The sequence below is a fragment of the Larimichthys crocea genome, chromosome XX, assembly GCF_000972845.2.
Source record: "Larimichthys crocea isolate SSNF chromosome XX, L_crocea_2.0, whole genome shotgun sequence".
Lineage (NCBI taxonomy): Eukaryota > Metazoa > Chordata > Actinopteri > Sciaenidae > Larimichthys > Larimichthys crocea.
The window spans coordinates 4,277,954-4,298,383 of record NC_040030.1 but is presented as its reverse complement, the minus strand read 5'-3'; the positions used below and the strand labels follow the sequence as shown (position 1 = coordinate 4,298,383).

At 43.8% G+C, this 20,430-nt stretch overlaps 1 long non-coding RNA gene across 1 annotated transcript; it reads left to right on the top strand.

Annotated features, from left to right (window-relative positions):
• Window positions 1-1,245: 1,245 nt before the first annotated feature.
• On the top strand, window positions 1,246-18,675 carry LOC113744106 (uncharacterized). Its single transcript, XR_003461293.1, has 3 exons — window positions 1,246-1,348; window positions 1,605-1,760; window positions 18,513-18,675. It is a non-coding gene; the product is annotated as an uncharacterized LOC113744106 (long non-coding RNA).
• The last annotated feature ends 1,755 nt before the right edge of the window (window positions 18,676-20,430 follow it).

The window sequence follows — 20,430 nt, the reverse complement described above, 5'->3', positions numbered from 1 at the left end:
ACACAATCCAGCACTCTGTACTGACGTGACATCTCTCCTCTGCTCTTCCAAGTATTCATGTATGCCCTTATTTCTTCTCCTCACTTCCCTCACAGATTCTCCCTCCTCTCTCTCGCAGAGTCTCGGTGTTATCAGTATCTGACACACAGTGAATCAGGGAGTATCTAGCGGCCCCGCTATCAGACCTCTCTTCATCTCCCACTGCCCCTCTGTGCTCAGGCCTATCAATCAGAGAGCCACTGCCAGGACAGATGCCACCGACGCAAACCGCAGACCGCTCGCACGCCGTACGCAATTAACCGGAGTCAGCCAGTCACATACGTGGACGTGGAAGATAATGATTTGTTTTAAAAGTCGGGTTCATATTTAAGTTCCTGTTTCCTGTCCTACATCACTCTTCAGTTCACTTTCTCTTCTTTAGTTAGTGTAAAATGGCCTGTTGGTTGAGTCGATTGGTTCCATCGGGGCTTTTTATAGATCCCTCTATGTTAGTTTAGTCCTAAATATATTTATAGGCCTGAAACACAAACACACAAACACACAGTGGTGGAGTGGCAGCCACGTAGCAGCACCCTGGGAGCCCGAGCTGGTTCCTCTACAGACTGAACTACTGTCGGGCTGTTGCTTGATATAACCCCGTCTCTGTCTTTCTAAAGTTACAGCTATGGGATACAAAGTTGTGTTGTCTTCACAGAGTGGACAAGAACTTTATTCTAAGCTGTTTTTAGGGGGTCATTTTGCTTTTATTGGGTCATAAAGTTGTGCGACATGCAACGAAAGTCACTCAGCTGGAATCAAATGTGGTAAATAAGCATAGACGTTCCACAGCTGATGCAAAGTTTTAGCTAAAAATCTCACAACATGATGTCAGTTCCAGTCATATATCAATTTGTGCAACATATGGACCTCTTCTGCCTTTCAAAATAACAGTTATCCAACGTTACACACATCGCTGATACATTAGAACTGTTGATTTTCCTATCAGCAAAAAGCCTTTAAGAACCTTATCTGTCTGTATCTGTCTGTAGGCCGTGACGGGAATATTCCGTGCCAACACTATCCACTTGTAATCTTTTTTTTATTCGTTTGGCGTTAAAAAAAAAAAAGGTGAGATAAAGATACAGAAAACAGATTCCAGCCATGCTGACTGGATCTTGAACGCTACTTCGGTCACGTGACACAAACTCTGGCTGGCTCTAACAAAATCAAACGCACCCTCCCCCCACATGTGCACTAAGGCGGCCTATTTAAACTGTGGAAACCCTTTGAAAGCTGTTTGGCTCCCATCAAGCCACCCTGTCTTAGTTTGTGTTGGATTATTGTCGAGTTGTTGGCTGATCATCATCAAGTAGGAGCTGCTTTTCAACATTTCTGCTGTCTTGTGTCTGTTTTGTTGTTTGCTGGCTGCTTCACTGTTTGCACTGATGTTCTCGTGGTGACCTCTTGGCTGTCGTGTGCATTTTGAGGCCTTCAGCTCTTGTCGTGTCTGATGTGGTGTTGAGAAATGAATCCTCATGTTCGAGTATTTGTTGTTTTCTGGCTGTTTGCTGAATGGAAACATGACTTTTGTTTTGCACACTGCTGCTCATCCACACACCCTGCAGTATTGCACTTCATGGGGAAACTCATGGCTGCACTCGCTCACACTCTTTGCCAACCATGAGCTGATATTCACATGCTGATCTGCTGCTTATCAATGCCACGTACGGCGTCGGGCCTCGAGTGTTCGCTTCAAGCTCGAGGCGCTTCACTTCAGCAAGGTGAGTGCAGCTTTTTCCAACCTGTGTGTTGATGCTTTGGTTCTGCTGAGCTGCTGTTTGGTTTCTCATGTGCATTGTCATGCTTTCAGACTTCTGATTCACCTCAGTCTGAATTGTCATGTTTGGATGTGTTTTGTAGACTCAGACGCGGCTTTTGCATGTTTCTCGGCGGCTTTATGGAAGAATAAAATGTTTCTGATGTTCCTGCGCTCTCTGCTGTTTGGTGGCTTCATCAGCTGTCTTATTTTTGTTTTAAAGCTGCTCCTGTATCCTGTTTGTGGTAATATCATCATTTTAACCTTAAAAGCTCTGTTAAAAATATTCCTTGCATCTATGCCTTGTCTTTTTTTGGTGTGTTCAGCTGATGTTTGCATGCTTTAATAATGCTGGTGTGATGTTGACGAGGGTTCTGGTGGTTGGTGGTCTGTCCGCATCTCCTCATCATGTCTGCGGTTCTTATTTTAGCCGTCTGCAGTCTTTTGCATGGTTACTTGTGGTATCTCTGCTCATGTCTGTTGGTCTGTTGCTTATGTACCATGTTTTTTATTTTATTTTTTAAAAACATTTATTTACAAAGTGCTCAGAAGTGATATAATATGTTCAAGAGCTGGAGGCTCTGCAAACTCTTGTTGCAACCACTTACCGCTGCTGTTCATGTTGCATTTCAGAAGCTCCGCTCACACACATGCACGAGTTAGTTTGGAGGGGGGATATATCATCAATATTCTCGTGTATCCTTGTGTTTAGTAGACATACTTCCACTCTGTTCAGATAATAAATCTGCTTCACATGAGCTGAGTGTAAGTTGATGCGTTAAACACATGAGGATGGGGTGATGGTTAAGCCGATTGTCACTGTAAAGGTACAAGACCAGTCGTTACATGAGTACTCTGCGACTTCAATTGAATTAATTTTTATTTATAATTGTACCAGACGTTACCTCATGGTTCAGACTGTATCTATGTACAATCTTCCCCTTCGTTCTTTCATCGGCTGTTTTTGGAATGGTAATAGTTTTTTGTGTTTTTGTACGGTTTCCTGTGACTGCTCATCTTTTTTAAACCTGTTGACATAGTTTTGTGTTTCAAAGTTTGCAATGATCAGACCGGCTGGATGCGTAAAGTCCAGAGCAGTCTCTCTCTCTCTCTTTTTGTTTTAGGTGATTTTATCACTTTCTATCCTCAGCTCTCTCCGTGAACACGGTCCTCCACAAAGTATGTCCACTTCCTCTTTGTCTCTTCATGTTTGGGAGCTGTTGAAGTGTTTGCAGTACGTCTAATGCAAAACAAGGTAGAAAATGTGCGTAAACAAGAAAAATAACGACCTCTTTTTAAGGCTTTTATACCGTTACAGTGCTCAGGGTGACCTCGGTGTGTCATCGAGCCACCGTTTAGGACCGCCCAAAAAATCCTGGACTGAAAACCGGTGAAAAACTCTCCACATTTCACGTGTTTCAAGCAAATATTTTCCAACACGTTTAATGTGTTTTGAAAGAAATCTCAGGATTGCCTTTACACTGACTTTTGCCACATGTGCACCGTGTTACGACCCGATTCCATTTCCCGATTTGCAAACATACTTCGCTGAAGCAGAAACGGCACAAACTTCGATATCTGCATCAGTGATGGCCTTCAAAGAGCTCCAGTTGGTCAGACCCTTGACTCCTAAATTAAGTCAAATCTAATGCACAAACATGCGACGAAAGGACGGATAAAAGTATGTTTGAGACTCTCATCTATTATTGAAGAGGCCACTAGATCCAAATCACATCAGGCCTGGGACAGTAGATAGTGTTTCATGGCTTTGTCTTTAAATATTCCCCTAGATTGAAAGCTTCAAAGTAAACTTCAATTACTGCAGTGATTAGATCTGGCCTGCTCCATTAGAGGACATTCTAGCTCGGGGGGGACAGACAGCGAGAGCAGGGCGAGGACTCTCAGACCCCCAGCCAAGGAATTACTAACTATTGATCTTGCTGCCACAAGCCATCTGACAATGACATTATAGTTGTGTAGCTGCAGGAGGAGCAGTACAGTCCAAGCACAGGGGCTGACGTAGTCCCTGCAAAGCACTTAGACATGGGGATGAAATCCTGTTTCATTTGGGATGAGATAGAGAGCAAATGGTTTCTGCTGGCTGCTGGGTTAAAGTTCCAGTTTGATTTAGTTTTTTTTTTTTATCACTTTGTTGTGAAATGCAGTGGCTCTGTGTAAGGATGGTGGTCTACAATGAGCTAAAACAGCTGATTTTATGGATGTATCTTCTTATAAACGATACAGTTTGGCCATTTTGAGAACGTAACATGTTAGATTTTAAAATCTATGCTACATTAGAACTTCTTTATGAAGCGTTGGTTCGTGTCTTTTGATTCATTCTGGATCATACAAACCAGTTATGCAGCAGAAAGGCCCGATGGGGTCTGTAATATTGACAAATGACTCTATAGGTGTAAATGACCTCGTGGATATATTGGCTACGTGTGTGTGTGTTGTGTTAACACGCTTCCCGACCATTGCATGCTGGGATAGGTTCCAGATCCCTGCGACCCCCGAACAGGATAACAGGTTTAGAAATTGGATGGGAGGATGAAAAGGGCGAGCAGGGTGCAGGGAGTCGATTGTTGACGACTGTAAATCCAGTGATGTGTTGACTGTGGTTTATATGTATGTCTTCAACTTGAACCATCAAATAAATACATGAATAAAAATAGAATGAAATTCATTTATCACGAAAATCATGATACAGACACTACGATAAGTGTATTCAGGTGTATAAATATTGAACATTTGTTGGTCTCAAGTGTCAAACTGCAACAAGGAAATGTTTCATTTCATGATATTACATAGATGAATCAAATTCAAACAATGTCTTCATGTAAGAATTGGATAATCTTCTTCATGGAGTTAAACAATCTTCCAACACGCAATGTTTCAACACAATTCTTTATGTTTTTCCACATGACTTAAAAAGGCATGGCGTGATGTCACCTCACACCAAGGAGAATCCTCCCAGTCAGTAAAAAGGTCGCCGCTATCGGGGAAGTCGGCATCATTGTGAGTTTAATCGGTACAAGTAGTGTGGGCAGCTGTGGCTCCATCCTCCAGTCTGCATGTTGAAGTGTCCTCGAGCAAGACGCTGAACCTCAAATTTCACCATCGATGTTTGAATTTGTACAAATGATTAGTTCCTAAAAAGACTGATGAGTAGCACCTTGCATGGTGGCCAAATACAGTGTGTGAATGTCAGACAGTTTCGTCCCTATAATAAGTTGTGTTTATATTTTAATTGATATTTTCATTTAATGCTTTCCCCGTTTCTTTCTTTCTTTAAACTTCTCATCTGAAAATTGTTTGTTCGTGTGATTTAATTTGATTCATATGAATTGATTACATTTTCTACTTCTTTAGCTCTTATTTCATCTTCATGTCAGACATGATTTTTTTCCGTTAATAAAGTTTGTTTTTTCTACTATTTAAACATAACGTAAAGTCCTGATGTTATATTCCGACTGTTGACGATCAACGCAACACAAACGGCTGTTCTGACGTTGCTTGAACGTCTCTTGTTTCAGAAATAGTCTTGTGCGGTCCTTGAACTCTGCAGATGGAGCAGACATGACAGGAAAATCTACGACCTTGATAACGACAATAAGGATCCTGATGGTTTTCTTCGTCACGATGCCAATACTGTTAATAATGACAGTGATGATGACGGATATGATGATGATGTTAATGACGGTGCCGGCACTGTTGATGCTGCTGATGATTGTGGAAATGAGCATGTTGATAAGGCCCTGAAACATTTTCTTTGAGCATGCATGGCTCCTGATAACGCTACTGTAAGTCTACACTGACCATCTTATCTACTACATCTCGCCGTCAGGACATCCACTTCCCTTTCCTCCTCTGTTTGCAGGCTCCCCGAAAACCATTATAACAACCTGATCAGCGCTGTGCACACATCTGTAATCACGAAACAAACACGAGAGGCTAAATTACAGAAAACGTCATGAGGAGATTTGATTTTTTTTTTTTTCGAAAGAGGTGCACGGATGATCTTTGGGGGGGGAAAGTGAAGACGAACATGGGCACTCAAGTAGGAGAGGGGAAGATGGAGACAGAGAGAGAGAGACGAGGAGGAGAGGGGGGAAAGAAAGGGAGAGTGAAAAAAGGCAGGGGGAAGATAGATCACGGTCCTGAGCGATTGTGACAAGCATAGACCCTATCAGCCGCTGTTTGTTTGCACACTCCCCTCTCTGCATTAAAGGAGCCGTCCAGGCCGCCGGCAGGCCGCGAGCGCTCCATCTCATCACCTGACACGCCAACAGATGTTATGGGCTGATAAAGTTGGCCCCCGCGGCCCCCTTTTTCCCTTTGCATCTACGATTACCTCCGCACAAAGGAAAGAAGGGGCGGCGGAGAGAGAGTGGTGGAGGAAGGAGGTGGGAACGGAGAGAGAGAGAGAGAGTGCTAGGGAGGGAGGGGAGGAGAGGAAATCAAATACTTCATGATGACCTGGTGTAAAGAAAAAAAAAATTAAATGGATGGAAGTGATGTGTGTGTGTGGAGGCTGGAATGAGAGCAGGAAAGATGGTCAGGACGCACTCATTTGTCCTGTGTGAAGTGGTAAATGGCCTCGCCGTTGCTTCCTGGCCCCCATGCTGTTTGTCTCCGTCCTAATCGGCTTATTCCATAAGCGCTGCTGCTGCTGCACCATCGTCATTAGGCAATGATAATGATATTATTTAACAGGGGATGAGAGAATTAAGGAGGCGCGCTATCTGATGGCTAGTTTTGTCCGCCGCCTCATTTCCTCATCCTTTCGGAAAATGTAGCATTTCCCCCACTCGATAAGAATTGCGAAGATGCTTTAATAACAGCCGCGTCCAAAAAAAACCATCATTACTCCAACTTTTATTGTGCATTACATGGCTGGTTTGTTCTAAACTAAATTGGGATGTCAAAAAAAAGCACTGTGTGGAACATTGGTCTTGTTATGGCAAATGTAACCCAATCACTGCAGTAAATACATACATACATATCTCCGTCTCCTTCCTCCTGATCACTAATTTATGATACAATTTAGCAAACGTCTCTATATTTGTTCCGCTAAACACTTTGCGTGGCATCAAATTACGGCTCACAAAAAGATCATAGAAACCCAATATCACGCATCCTATTCTCAGCCAATCTGAATGGAGAGATTGTGTTTCTTTTTTCTTTTTCCACATGCTTGGCTCCGAGTCCAGAGAGAGAGAGAGAGAGAGCGGGGGATAGATGACATTACTAAACACAAATCAGCCAATAGAATAAACAAACTCTGGGGGGATAAACAACAATGCAATCTCCATCTATGCGTAAACAATATGGAGTGTGTGCATGTAAGTGTGTGTGTGTGTCGTGTCTTGATGAGATTGAATATGCGTAGATGATAAGCCAACCAAGGTAATCAATGCAGTAATGATGAGGGGGGTGATAAGCCAACCAAGGTAATCAATGCAGTAATGATGAGGGGGGGTTGGTTGGTGGGTGAGACGGGGGCACCGGGTCCTATCGCGAGTAGTCATCAATGGAATTTCTAAAGCGCCTTGCCCGGCCTGGCCTGTGTGTGTGTGTGTTTGGTGTGTGTCTGTGTGTGTTTGTGCGTGCGAGCAAAAGCGTGACAAACGCGTCATTTCGTGTGCGAGGGAGATAAGCTCTAAATAATTGCAGTCTGACAGGCCTGAATAATGGCCAAATTAGACAGAAGGTGCACATTATTACGAGCGGCAAAACATTCAAGGCTGGTTTGAGATGTAACTGGGCTTGATTAAGGCTCCGATGATGATGATGATGGTGGTGCTGGTGGTGGTGGTGTTGTTAGGCGCACACACACCCCACCCTAATCCTATTTCCTCCCACCTTCGACTACTTCTTGTCCGTGCATTAGCATTTGGAGCTCGCACCAGCACTCGGTTACCTGTGGACGACCTCCTGTTGAGCAGCAGCCCACACACTGAGAGCAAAGAGAAAAGAGGGATGAAGGGTGGTGGTGGTGGTGGTGGTGGTGTAAAACAGAAAACAGCCACGGCCGTTGATAATCGGCGGATAAAGAGAGAGCGCTACAAGGTCAGGGAAAGGACGAGGGTGAGTTTGCCGGTGGAAGGAGGCGTGATGGCGGAGAACAGAGGGAAAGATGGAGGAGTGGGCGGCTTTGATGTCGACCAGCTTTTGGATTCGATGTTTTGTCTGCGCCGCGGTTACGCCACGCTCAGGTAGAAAGATGAGAATAAAGAGGCCTCGCTTGGCGCTCGCCTGAGGGCCCCGACCGAAACAAGGAGCCTGTATCCACTGTGCGGATCAGAGCCGCGGGTACGGCATGACCTAATGGCAGAAAGACGGGCTGAAAAATGACAGAATCAAGCATGTAGTGGAGGAAAAAAACACACCTCAAATCAATTTCTCCACCTGACACAAGCCTTTATGTCAGGAATCAGAGCATATACCAAAGTAAATTACGTCAAACGGATGTAAATTCACACTGACCTTTTGAAGGAAGAGCCACAATTCATGTTTTTTCTAAAAGCAACACGGCTTTTTAGTCAATTTGGAGGTTCTTATATTATATTTCACCGTCTCTTTGACTTACAGCTATTCAACTAGAAGGCTGTCTCCCCCAACATAGATTATAAATGACAACAAATGTTAAGCAGAGGATACATGATCTACAGAAACACGAGCATGTAATGGAGCAGCGTGTAGCCTCGGTGGTTAGTGGTTAGTCCGCACAGCCAGAAGTTTCTGGATCCCTCCGAGGTCCGTCCAGGTGCTCTGGTTTCAAGGTACAGTTCAAAACACGCCAACTCAATTCAGCTGGTGTGATGAAGGTTCTCGGGGAGTACACAGCACAGAAACAGTGTGAAACACACAACTTAAGACCCAAATGTTCCTCTGACTGCGACTTTTAACATCCTGACTTACATATTTAAAGAAATATTTCAACAATTATCGGTTAGAATCAAAGATACTGCCCATAAGTGCGAGGCGGATGGATAAACTTTGTCAAGTAATAGATACGGCAAATAGTTCTTGTACCTTTTTGTTGAATAAAAAGATATTAGTGAGCTTTAAAGGTGTTGGTGGGTGCCAAAAACTGCAGTTCCTCTAACGTCCACTTGAGGCTGGCTCCAGAAGTGAGTCAGTCTCCATAAGTCCCCATGTTTCACAGCAGAAATAAACATGTTTACAGCCTGGTACAAAAAACAGTTTTGGTCTCTGTAGCTAATTTCCCCGTTCATGACAACTGTACTGAGGGTGAATTTATATACAACTCACCTGTTCACATTATATTAAGGCTTAAAGTTATGCAGGATTAAGAGCGTGGACGCTTTGACTGACAGGTTGATGCTGTTAAAGGTGGCTTCGTTCAGCTCGCACAGATCCACCATTCTGGAAACTTTCCATGGGAAGTTAAGCTCAAGAAATTTGGGAATATTCCAAATGAAAAACTCTAATTTATGGGAATTAACTGGAAATTTAAGCAAACTGTATCCATATCCAAACATTTTGTTTAGTCATAAGCGGACTTGCAAAATAAAACAATTAAAAAACATCTCAACAGATTTATTATGTAGTCCACGAGCTCAAATGTGTGTCTTCAATAGTCTGTGTGTGCTCTGGGCTCTAAAGTGTGGTCCAGGTACAGAAATCACCTGTGCAGGTAGAGGGGGCGTGGCCTCAGTAGCCCTGCAGTAAGCAGTGTGTAATAGTGTGAGGCGTAGCATAAATATTCAAGTGTACCTGCATGAAATCTGGTTGTTTTAGTCAAGATATATATATTCCCATAAATTTACGTTGATTCCCATGGAAAGTTTCCAACTTTCCTTTAAGATTCACTCTGTGTTGTTAAGTCCAATTTAGCAAGAGGAGGTACGGAGCCTTCACTTTCTGCAGGTGCAGTTACAAAGCAGTGAACGTGAGTTGTGTTGGAGGTTTGATTTGTGCAGTGTTTTTCTCAGTGAGAAGTGTTTTTTTTTTCTCACAAGCTGGATAATTTCAGTTTTGGAGCAGAACTCCCCAAATCTATTTCCAACACCCATCTGATATCACCAGGAGTGATCAGATCCAGAATCAGACCCATAATCTCCACGCTGATCACTGCCCGAGCAGACGGTTATCTGCGAGCGCTTCGTGATTGGGAGATTAGTGTTTTTAAATGCTTATCCGTGTAGACCTCCCCGAGGTAGTCTCCCTCTCTGCAGAGTCTCACAGCATCGAATCAGAGATTCGGAAACACAGATCCGACATGTTGTGGCTTTTTTTGGGGTGGGAGAAGGGAGATGACGGAGGGGATGGCTGGAGTGGATCATGTACATAATCACTTGTTTATCACCAGAGCATCTTGCCAAATCACTAAAGCACTGCTCTAATCACAATAACCAGAGCGGCTGCCACTTTCTACTCCTGTGTGCATCTTAAAACCTACATGGGGTCGATGTAGTGTTACGTAGATACAGGTTTTCGAGAGCTGATAACAATAGCCTGTAGATATTTCTGGATAAAATCAGCTGATGTTGTTTCTGCTCACATTAAACATCCTTGAATCTGACTGGGTTTAACCTTTTTCTTTTTGGTGTGAGTCCTGGGGGTTAGTCAGTGTGATTGGAACAGATATTTATCCATGATGTCTTTACCGTAGCTTAGCTCTGTTGCTTTCTAACAACTCCAGAGCTCTTATTCCATTTGTATCTTTGTCATTTCTGGACTAGAATTCAGATAATTGTCTTTTAACAAGTGGCTAACGACAAAATTGTAGCATTATAGACCAACAATGGCTATTTTCTCTAAGACAGAACATGATTCACGGAGGTATTAGTTGGTAGCTTATTATTAAATGAGAAATAACTTTTAGATAAGACACTTTCGGAGTTGTTGGAAGATGTATTTTTCCTTTTTTTTTTAATGGAAGTTAGCTGTCTTCCTGTCGGGAATCCGAATGCACAGAGATGAAGTTGATATTGATCTTCTAATCCAACTCAAGTATTCACTGCTTCAAGTAAATTCTGTTTTTGGCAACTTAAATGGAAAAAAAAGGTACAAGCTAAACCAAAAAGATGCAATGAAAGTGGCTGATATCTGTAACAAACTGCAGGCTACGGTGTTGATTCTCCAGTAGTATTGCAACACTCGCAACTTTTTCACATCAAATTAAGCAATTTGATCAGCGTTAATCCTAAAATATGGTGCCTAATGCTTCTTTAATGGATTCAAAACTAGGAAATACCCTAAAAATTATAAGTATCTTTCCTGCCATTTCCGTGAAGTCTCTAAAACAGCATTTACTCCGTTATAAGACATGATGGCTGCTGCCTAAAAATAACACGCGTGCTTCCTTTTTGTGAAATCTGATTTAAAAACTGTCACAAGAAATCAATTCAGGGTACAATCTTCCCAAAGACAACCACTGTCATATTGACCCGTTGTGTAATAAATATGCAGTGAAAGTACTCCAACACTTCACCTTTCCTGCCCTGTGGGCCAAAAAGTAGCATATCTCTGATCCGAGTGTATGTGGCTCTGAGTAAGAGTGTATTTCTGTGTTTGGGATCAGGATGAGATCAAATCCTCTATACACAAAAAGCTTCCTGCTATGTATCTGCTGTCCTCATCTACCTTGGCCTGGTAGGAGATGTTCTAGTGCCAGTAGGACGGAGGGGAAACTTCAAACACTAAATAAGCCTTATCTGCTCCCAGTGCTCGGTTGAGATTAGGAGAGGAGTAAAGGAAGCCAACAGAAAGGAAAAGAAAAGGAGAGGAAGCCAGCAGAGAGGGAAGGAAAGAAAGCAGAAAGAGATCGGCAGAAAGGAAACGAAAATGCAGTAATTCGGTGGAAAACGAAAAGAAGAAAAGAGGAAAAGGAGGTCAGTAGTAAGGAAAGGAAATGGGTGGGAACTTTGTGTGGAAGGAAAGAAAGTTGGAGGAAAAGAAATGAAGCCAGTGGTAAGGAAATGTGTTCAAAAGAAGGGAAAATGAAAAGGAAAAGAAGCCAGCCTAGAAGAAAGCCAGGAGGAAAGAGAAGGAAAGGCCAGTGAGCAGGAATGAAAGCAATCCAGTGAAAAGAAGGAAAGGAAAAGAAGATGTTACAGGAGGTAAAAGGAAAGGTGAGGATACATGGAGGGAAGTAAAGAGAAGACCAGACATGAGTGGTTGACAACGGGGTGTACCGGCTTTTTCAACAAATTCGAGAACTACCCCCACGCTTTCTAACTCCCCGCTAAAAAGCGACACAGTCGTCCCAGCCTCCTCTTGGAAAACGAGCGTCTATCTTTTGAAGAGGAGCGCTTGTTTTTGATTCCATTACACAAGCGAGGTGTGGGGTGAGAGGGTGGCAAATGGGGGAATTTGGGAGTGCTTGGCGAGCGGGCGCATGGGGAGAAAAGCCAGTTTGCGAAGCAGCGGTGGAACCGCAATCTCTGGAGTCCATTCTGTCCCTGTCGCCCTGTGATCCCCACAGCAATTAAAGGCAAGGAGAGCGAGGCCACGGGGAAGTCCAACATATCACGCCTACGTGTAGATGCACTCGGGCTTAGTAACAAATGTATTATGTTCTGTACATAAGGAAAAGGACAGTGAGGATGTTTTTAAACTGAGATTTATTCACAGAGTCCTTGTAACAGTGGATCAGAAGGGATTCACAACAATATGAGGAAACATTTGATTTCACTTTTACTACCCTACCTCTCAATGATTTCCTTTTAGTAGACTGTTTGCATAGTTCATGGAACAATAAAATCTGGACTTGCCGTTGGCTCCGGTGTTACACATCCAACTTAGATGATAGATCCTATTATATTGTAGAAACAGAATGTTGCTTACGACTTAAAGAGGCGAGATTTTACTCATAAAAGTACATTTAACCATCATGAGTAGTGCTCCTATGAAAACTGTTGTATAATGTCCAATGTCAGTGAGTAACCTTGACGATATCGTCAGAGTTATGCTGGTTTGGCATTGAGTCCGGGATGTTGAACTTCAATGATTTATTTGTTTTGGTGTCGGTCCATCGAAACTATGCTATTGGTTGCATTATGGGAAGTTTAGGCTCTGTATTCGACCCTTGACCCATAGAAGGGACATTTGAGATATCTCCGATTGTCTGTCCAAATTTCTAATTTGTTCGATAGCTCGATAGTCTCACTTGAAATAAACCAAACTACAGTTCACCTTGATCTGTAACACCTCTTTTCATTCAGGTGTTTGGTCCAAAAGAAGTTTCACACCTTTTTAAATTTAGTTTTCAGCGAACAACAAAGTCCGGACCAAAGGAGGTACTTGTAACAGGTCGCAATGTTGCATTTAAAATGTGTATGATAAAAGAGGCTTTAAAGTGAAATAATCAATGCAGATTTTTTCTGAAATTTATATTTATTTTGTTATATGCTGCTCCAGTGGGATTATTTTAGACCAATTTCTGTAGAATTGAATCTGGTACTTCTGAAAACATTGGTGGAAATCACTCATTTGTCTTTTTCACACCGTACATACAGTAAATACGCTACTGTAAACACAGCGTTGGGTATAAATCTTAAATCTGGTTCTGCAATATGAAAAATATTCCTCGTGAGAAGCCAAAAGTTTTACGAGGATCAGAGGAGAGTAAATCTCACAAAGAAACGCGCCCACTGATTTCTCACTTTGTCAAACACTGACTGAACACAATGACTTCATTACCATAATAAGTTTGTATCTCGTGTCAGCTCCCCTGTTGGCTGTAACTCATGAAAGTTGTGATATTTTGATCTTGGCTGTGTTTTCTTTACTCCTACACTGTCCAAAAAGGAAACAAAATAACACCCTCATCTGACCAATCGCAGAGGACGATAGAGTGAGATTGTCTCCATCCTTCATCGTAGGATGATCCTAAATCCACATCACATCTCTTCTCACACCCCCACTTTTCACTTTAAGTTGAATATCACCACTCACTCTTTAGCTTTAGCTTTAAAGCAGTGCCAGTGGCCACCCACTCCAACTCTTATCCCCTCTTCTTCCCCTCTCCTCCAATGTCCATCAGTCATTGTTCCCTTACCATCCTCCTCCTCTCCTCTCCTCTCTTCTCCTCACCCACTCCCTCCCCAACCCTTCGGCTTTGATCTTGATTTCTTACCAGGAAATATCTACCAAGGGGCCGTCCAGCTACAATAACATTCAATAAAAGAACACAAGGGTGGCCAAGACCGGACCACTGATAGTGCCACGATTTATGGGCCCTGCTCGCTTGTTTGCTACAACACTCGGGCAACTCACACACAACAACAAACACACACACACACACATAGGTTTATACATCCCCAAGCACATCGCCTTGCATTCAAGCATATGTTATTTAGATTCTTGTATTAATTCATTTGATTTTGTTATAATCGGCAGAGTATTGGAGGCCTAATAAACCTCAGATATGCTGCTGCTCTCATCAGTTTAACATATTAGATTAGAAGCTTTACTTCTTTTGGTTTATAGGTTTGTTTTTTATCACTTTAGGCTAAATATTTGTAAATGTAACATAACTTCTATTTTTTATAGTACTCCTTCGATTATAGCAGCCCTTAAAAAGACATCGTAAGGTCATACTTTATCTTTTTTTGCAGTGAATGTACCCATCAGGAGGAGTGCTTCTATGAAATCAGTTCTATAAAGTCCAGTGAAAAAGAGTATAACTCAGTTTTTGGGTCTATGTTACAAACTACTGCAACTACACTGCAGTGATGGTCCAACAAACAATGCTATTTGTTGCATTTCCGAACACATCAGACCAAGGTTCAGCTGTTTGGTCCGGATGAGGTTTCACACCTGTGAATCTGGTTCAGATCAAACTGAATGTTCTTTTTGCAGGCAAATTCCACATGATGGATGGGAAAGATTAGGTATTTTAAATTTGAGGTGTGATCAGGAGTTCCTTTGTGGGTTCCAAGGTGCTTGTTTCCGAAACTTTACATCTCGGTTGGGCTTTGTTCCTCGATGCTGTAAGAATACAAGAACTTGCTTTTGGCCTGAAGCAAACCAAATCAAATCAAACACAGGCTGGGCTGAAGCTGGTGTTGTTGTTGACACTTGTCACAATCCCCTTTGTTCCGATGTCCATATCACCAGCCCACCGCACACTGACGCCTGTCCAAACAGGACTACAAATGGCTGCCGTCCCGCAGACTTTAACATGGTGTGGGACCGTGCACGGCTCCTCAGCCTTCTCTGGAAATCCACTGTGACCAATGCCGTCCGACCGGACAAGAAAAGACAGCAGTCCCCTTACGCCTCGACCCCCGAGGGCCGGAACCGAGTGTGACGCCGCAACCCACAAACCACTGGGGTATCAACCCTGCTGCTGTGCCCACACTCCCTCAGCCCAAGCGCAGCATTGCTGTTACGGGACGCACCTCTGGGATTCGTTCCCCCGTCCCGCCGCGGTTATCTGCTCAGGGCCAGGGAGCAGGGACAAGCGTGGGACGGAGGGGTTGGACTCGGTTCGGAGGGGAGGCAGGGGGGGCAGCACCGATCCATTTTAGGACGGTGAGGGATCATCATTGTCTCCCGTCTCACCCTGTCACTTACTATTACCGAACCGCTGGCTGACATCCTTGCATATTTCCATGTGTGTGATTCCACAAAAACAGTACAGGATGTGTGGTCTTGGCATTGAACTTGCAAACGCGCACTTTTACAAGCCGAACACACACACTCAGTCTTTCTCACAAACACACACTCTCCATGCACAGACACACTGTCATCACTACAGGCGCTTCTCAGCAAACCTACACATCGGATTGTGAGTGGTACAGCTCTTCCTAGCAGACTGTGTGTGGGAGGGACAGAGCCACAGGCACTAAGTGTCTCTATAGCCCATGTGAAATCACATGTAGGCTGCGATGAGCCTCCAACCATACCAAGCACAATCACATGGAGAAACCGAAGGAGAGGGAGCTTTAGAAGACCACCAAGGATAGCAGCATGGTGCAGGAAGCCTGGGCTGTCTTCATGTTAAGGCCTTTTTCTTCACTGTTCCAAAGTATTCACCACTTAAAACAGATTAAGAGCTTGGGGAATAAACAGGCCCGATGCTACGAAGTGGGGAAACACAGGAGGAAGGTTTCGGGAATTAGAGAGCAGGACGAAAGGGAAAGAAGCCTTTCAGGAGATAACGCCTCGAGAAAGCAATCAGGATTGTTTCAATATTAAGGCGCTTGTGATGAAACAGATGAATGGTTGAACAAAAAGGCGGGTTAGAATAGAGACATTTGGATTGCTTCATGGCAAAGTGGTTCTTTGTTTTTGTTTTTTTTATATTTGAGATCTTCAGAAGCTCAGTTTTGGACACAAATGAACAGATAAGATTGTTCGATGGTGCCTGCAGTAGGTCTTGTTTTGTTTGTTGTACAATATCAACTCTAATTTGAACTCAAGACCACCGTCCAGAGTAAACCCCAGGGCGATACGCTAACCCGGTTTCTGTTCATTTGGCCTGTTTTGGAAATGGAGGAAGTGTGATGAAGCTTTGCAGACACGTCCCAATCCTCTTCCTCCACATTCTCCTATCCAACTCTGTGTCTGATGGGACAGAATACGAAGAGTGGAAGAAATGCATCTGATAAGTTCCTGTGGGATAGGGTGATATAATGGTTTGCCATTTTTGGCCTGTCATTAGTCAGGACTTTGATATCATGAGACCTTAGATCAGAATTATTCATGGACATGGAAATAATAGAACACAATGAGGTCTTGATGTAAGAAAATATCAGACACGGCAGAGCCAAAGGAGGTTCTGAATGCTGTTGAATACATTGTTTTCTTCATCAAGACGCGTTGGATTTCATTATCATCATAACCATACCATGGCCACTTAACACAAGCACACTGAGCTCATTGTTGGGCTGGTTTCATCAAGAAAACTCAACTGATAACACAGCATGAAGGCACGGGCGCTGATCTAGAACCAGGGACGAACTGTTGATTTTATTTGGATCCTGTTACACAGTTGAAGTTTTGTTGTGACCGTCAGGTGGAGAACTTAGAGCAACTGTCCCAACAAGATATCTTCTTTGTCAACCAAGTCACCATTTCATCAATTTCGTCTTTCCTGCCCAATCACCAAGATTAAGATTCTGCTCAGGGTGAGCTGAAAGTGAAGAAGAAACCTGATTTGATCAAATTCTTGGTCGAGTCTGGATGAATTCATTAACTTTGTTGTTTCTGAATTGATTCCTACTGCACCAATAAAAAAATAAAGGGGTTCAGAATCTTTTTCATAGCGATGGCGACTAGGGGGTCTGAGTAACTGGAAAGGTTTCATACTAAACCAATGGAAAAACAATGGAAAACATGATTTCTTAGAAACCAGAATCCCCCAACCCCGAAGCTTCAATGAATAAAGGTGAAAACATACATTAGTTAATGCAACAATTGATTGTATTGCATATCATTAATATGTGTTTTGTGGAATTTTACTGTTTAAAGTCAATAAATACCTTTTTATAGGATGGATTAGGGGGGTTGAGGAGCGTCTTTTTCTTAAGGGGAGGCCTACAGTCTCAGACTTTGAAAACCCCTGATATAATTATATTGTATGTGTTACTGTATTATACTGTACTACTGAGAGAATATCATTAAAAGAACTCTCAATTAGGAATCTACAGTGGTAAAATGAAACTGGCACCTCACAACCAACCTGCCAATCATAAAGAGTATCATCTGTGGCCTTTGGTTATTGTTGATTTAGCTGTTAAATAATAATTTTATAACTATAATTCAAAGAGTAAAATTCTTGGGATAACAGTCCAAAAATATACAAGCATCATCACCCTCTGTAAACGTTTGACTCTGGTTGTGTTCTAATGCTGTGGTCAGCGTGGGATTTGACAGGGTCAAAACCGGGTCGGATTGGATCGCGCCAAAAACAAACAAAAAAAAGCCTGGAGTTTTGAATCATCCGCACACTCGGAACAACAAAAGAGAAAAGACAGTCAGAAAGTGAGGGGGCGAACAAAGTGAATGCTTCTGTTAATCCGTCATTTTTTTAATCTTTAGGCATCGGGGGACCTACAAGAAGACGGCGTCTTTTTAAAATAACATTTGACTAAAGTTGCCATAATGATGGCGACGATAATGAAGTACGCCACCAGCGATCGCGGCGGGGGCGTCATTGTGCTTCGTTGTGCCCCCCCTGCTGGTTTGATCTGCACAAAAGATGCGAGAGGGAGGAAGATGATTACCATAACAAACACACACTTGCAGACGCACTCATCCCCAGGGGAAGTGTCAATCTAAGTGGGAGAGTATGTTGACATTTATAACCATCTGGGGGGGACATGGTCGCTATTTCTCAGCTGTTTAACTTCAATTAGGGGGAAGCAAGGGCGGAGGATGGAGGATGGAGGTAACACACAGAGAGAGAGGGAGGGGAAATGGAGGAATGGGGACGACTTGTTACCGAATGGTTAAGTGGCGGCAGAATAGGCGCTAAGGGGTGGAAACACATTTATGGGTGTCTCCTAAAGAGTTAGCATTGTGCCCCGGCCTTTGTGGCTTCACATTGATGGAGGGCTGCTGATAGCTATAGGAGATTATGTATTGACGGAGGATGTTAATGTGGACCGGGGTCCTTTTTGCAAAGAGTGATTACACCAGCAAGGCCTCACACACACACACACACCGCCTGGAAGTTACATCCATTCACCTGAAAGCCAAACAAATATCTCTTCTTTCTTTCTTTTTCTTTTTTAAGGTCAGTGTCGCGAAACGCTGCCCAATACTCGAGATGGTAGATCCCAGCGGACTGGACCAAGAATGAAAGACTGACAGAGAGGTGGAGAAAAAAATAATAATAAAATGATGAGGAAGGGGAGCGGGGGGAGGGTCCTATTGGACAGGAAATAAAGTGTGCTGTCAGTCAGTACCCGCGGCGCTGCCAGAGTCACGTCTCCCAGGTTATTGCTTATTGTTTACTCCCCTCGGAAAAGGTCAGAGGTCACGCCGACCACATCTATTTTTCCTCTCCCACCCACTCGCCCCATTCTTCTCCGAGCACAAGGAGGAACAAAGAGCGACGGCGGCGGCGGTGGGAGAGAGGGATGTGTGTGTGTGTGTGTGTGTGTGTGTGTGTGTGGAGGGCGAGTCGGTGGCGGCGGCGTTAGGAGATGGTGGGGAGTGGAATTAGAAAAAAAAAATATAGAAAGGGAGAGCAGCGATCAGACAGCGCTGATAAGAAAAGGGAGGCAGGGGCGGCGGGGTGGGTGTTGCTGTGAGCTTTTTGGGGGGGTGGTGGTGGTGGTGGGAGGATGAGGGAGGAGGAGGAGGGTGATGTGTGTATTCAACTCCGGGCTGACTCCTCTTATGCTAATACAGCCAATTTCCTCTTTTATTTCATTTCTGGAGCCGAAATCTGCGATCTGCGATAAGGTTGCCGTGGCGACCGCCTGTTCCCCGGGCGGATGCGGGCAGCCGTGTGATGGAGATGTGTAAGTCGGCGGGAGCAGCAGGGAATGAATAATTTAAAACTCCACCAAGCTGGAGAGATAAGAGAGAGCAGGGCTGAGGCCTCTCTCTCTCCCCTCTCTCTCTCTCTCTCACACTCACACACTATCCCTCACCCATCCCCACAATCCATCTCTCCACCTCACCCCTTCTAACTCTCAATCCCTCCTTCCCTGTGCTCTCACCCCCCTCCACCACCTCCTCCACCTCCTCCACCTCCACCCTCTCTTTCACTTTCTATTTCTCTCTGCGGACATCTAAGGCTTCATCCTCCAAAGCAAGCCTGACCTCCAAGGTCAAGGGCATGATGGGTAATTGAACCGGCAGTTTGGGGGCGGCTGGGATCGGGCCTGTGGATGTTACAGCAAGAGTGGATGATGATGATGGTGGTGGTGGTGGTGGTGGAGGAAGGCCTGCGCTCTCTCTCGCTCCAATCCAATCTGCCGTCTCGATTTTTTTGCGAACGTGATGAATCCTGAACCGCCGCTCCGCTGCCAAGCGATTCGCCGCCCAAACTTCGTTTACTTCCAGTTAAGCCCACTTGGCTCGTGTCATTCTTACATTAGTCACTCGAACAACAGCCGCTCTCCAAGCGCACAATGGCCCCCGACACTTGAATGTAACACATGCTTGGAATGGTTGAGCGTTCCAGCTCGACGGGTTGCTCCTGTGTAAACACACCGAGGCTGCACGGTGACTCCATGTCCTGAGGTGTGTGTGTGTGTGTGTGTGTGTGTCATCAGGGCGTGGTTAACACAGGTGAGATTTTAGAAAATATGTGCCCTATAAAACTGTTAAAAAAATAATCAGACCAGCTCGTGGCGTGGTGCCAAGTTTTATGATGCTTTCTGCATCAACACCTGCACATATTGTACTCTGAAATCTGATATTAAACAGTCGTTATTTAGTCATTAGTTACTTTGCAAATCAAGATTTTCTGTACAAAACATCTAACCCTAACGCTGAACCGCCTAACAAAATAAAAGCAGTCAAACTTACATGTTAATACGCAATTTAAATATATGTAAAGAAACGAGCCATTCTGGATAATGAGTACTTTTACTTTTTAATTTTTTCGCCTTTTATTTTGAAAGGACAGCCAAAGACATACAGGAAAAGCAAGGCCGGGATCGAACACGGGCCGCTGCCTTTCATACAGTGGATGCATG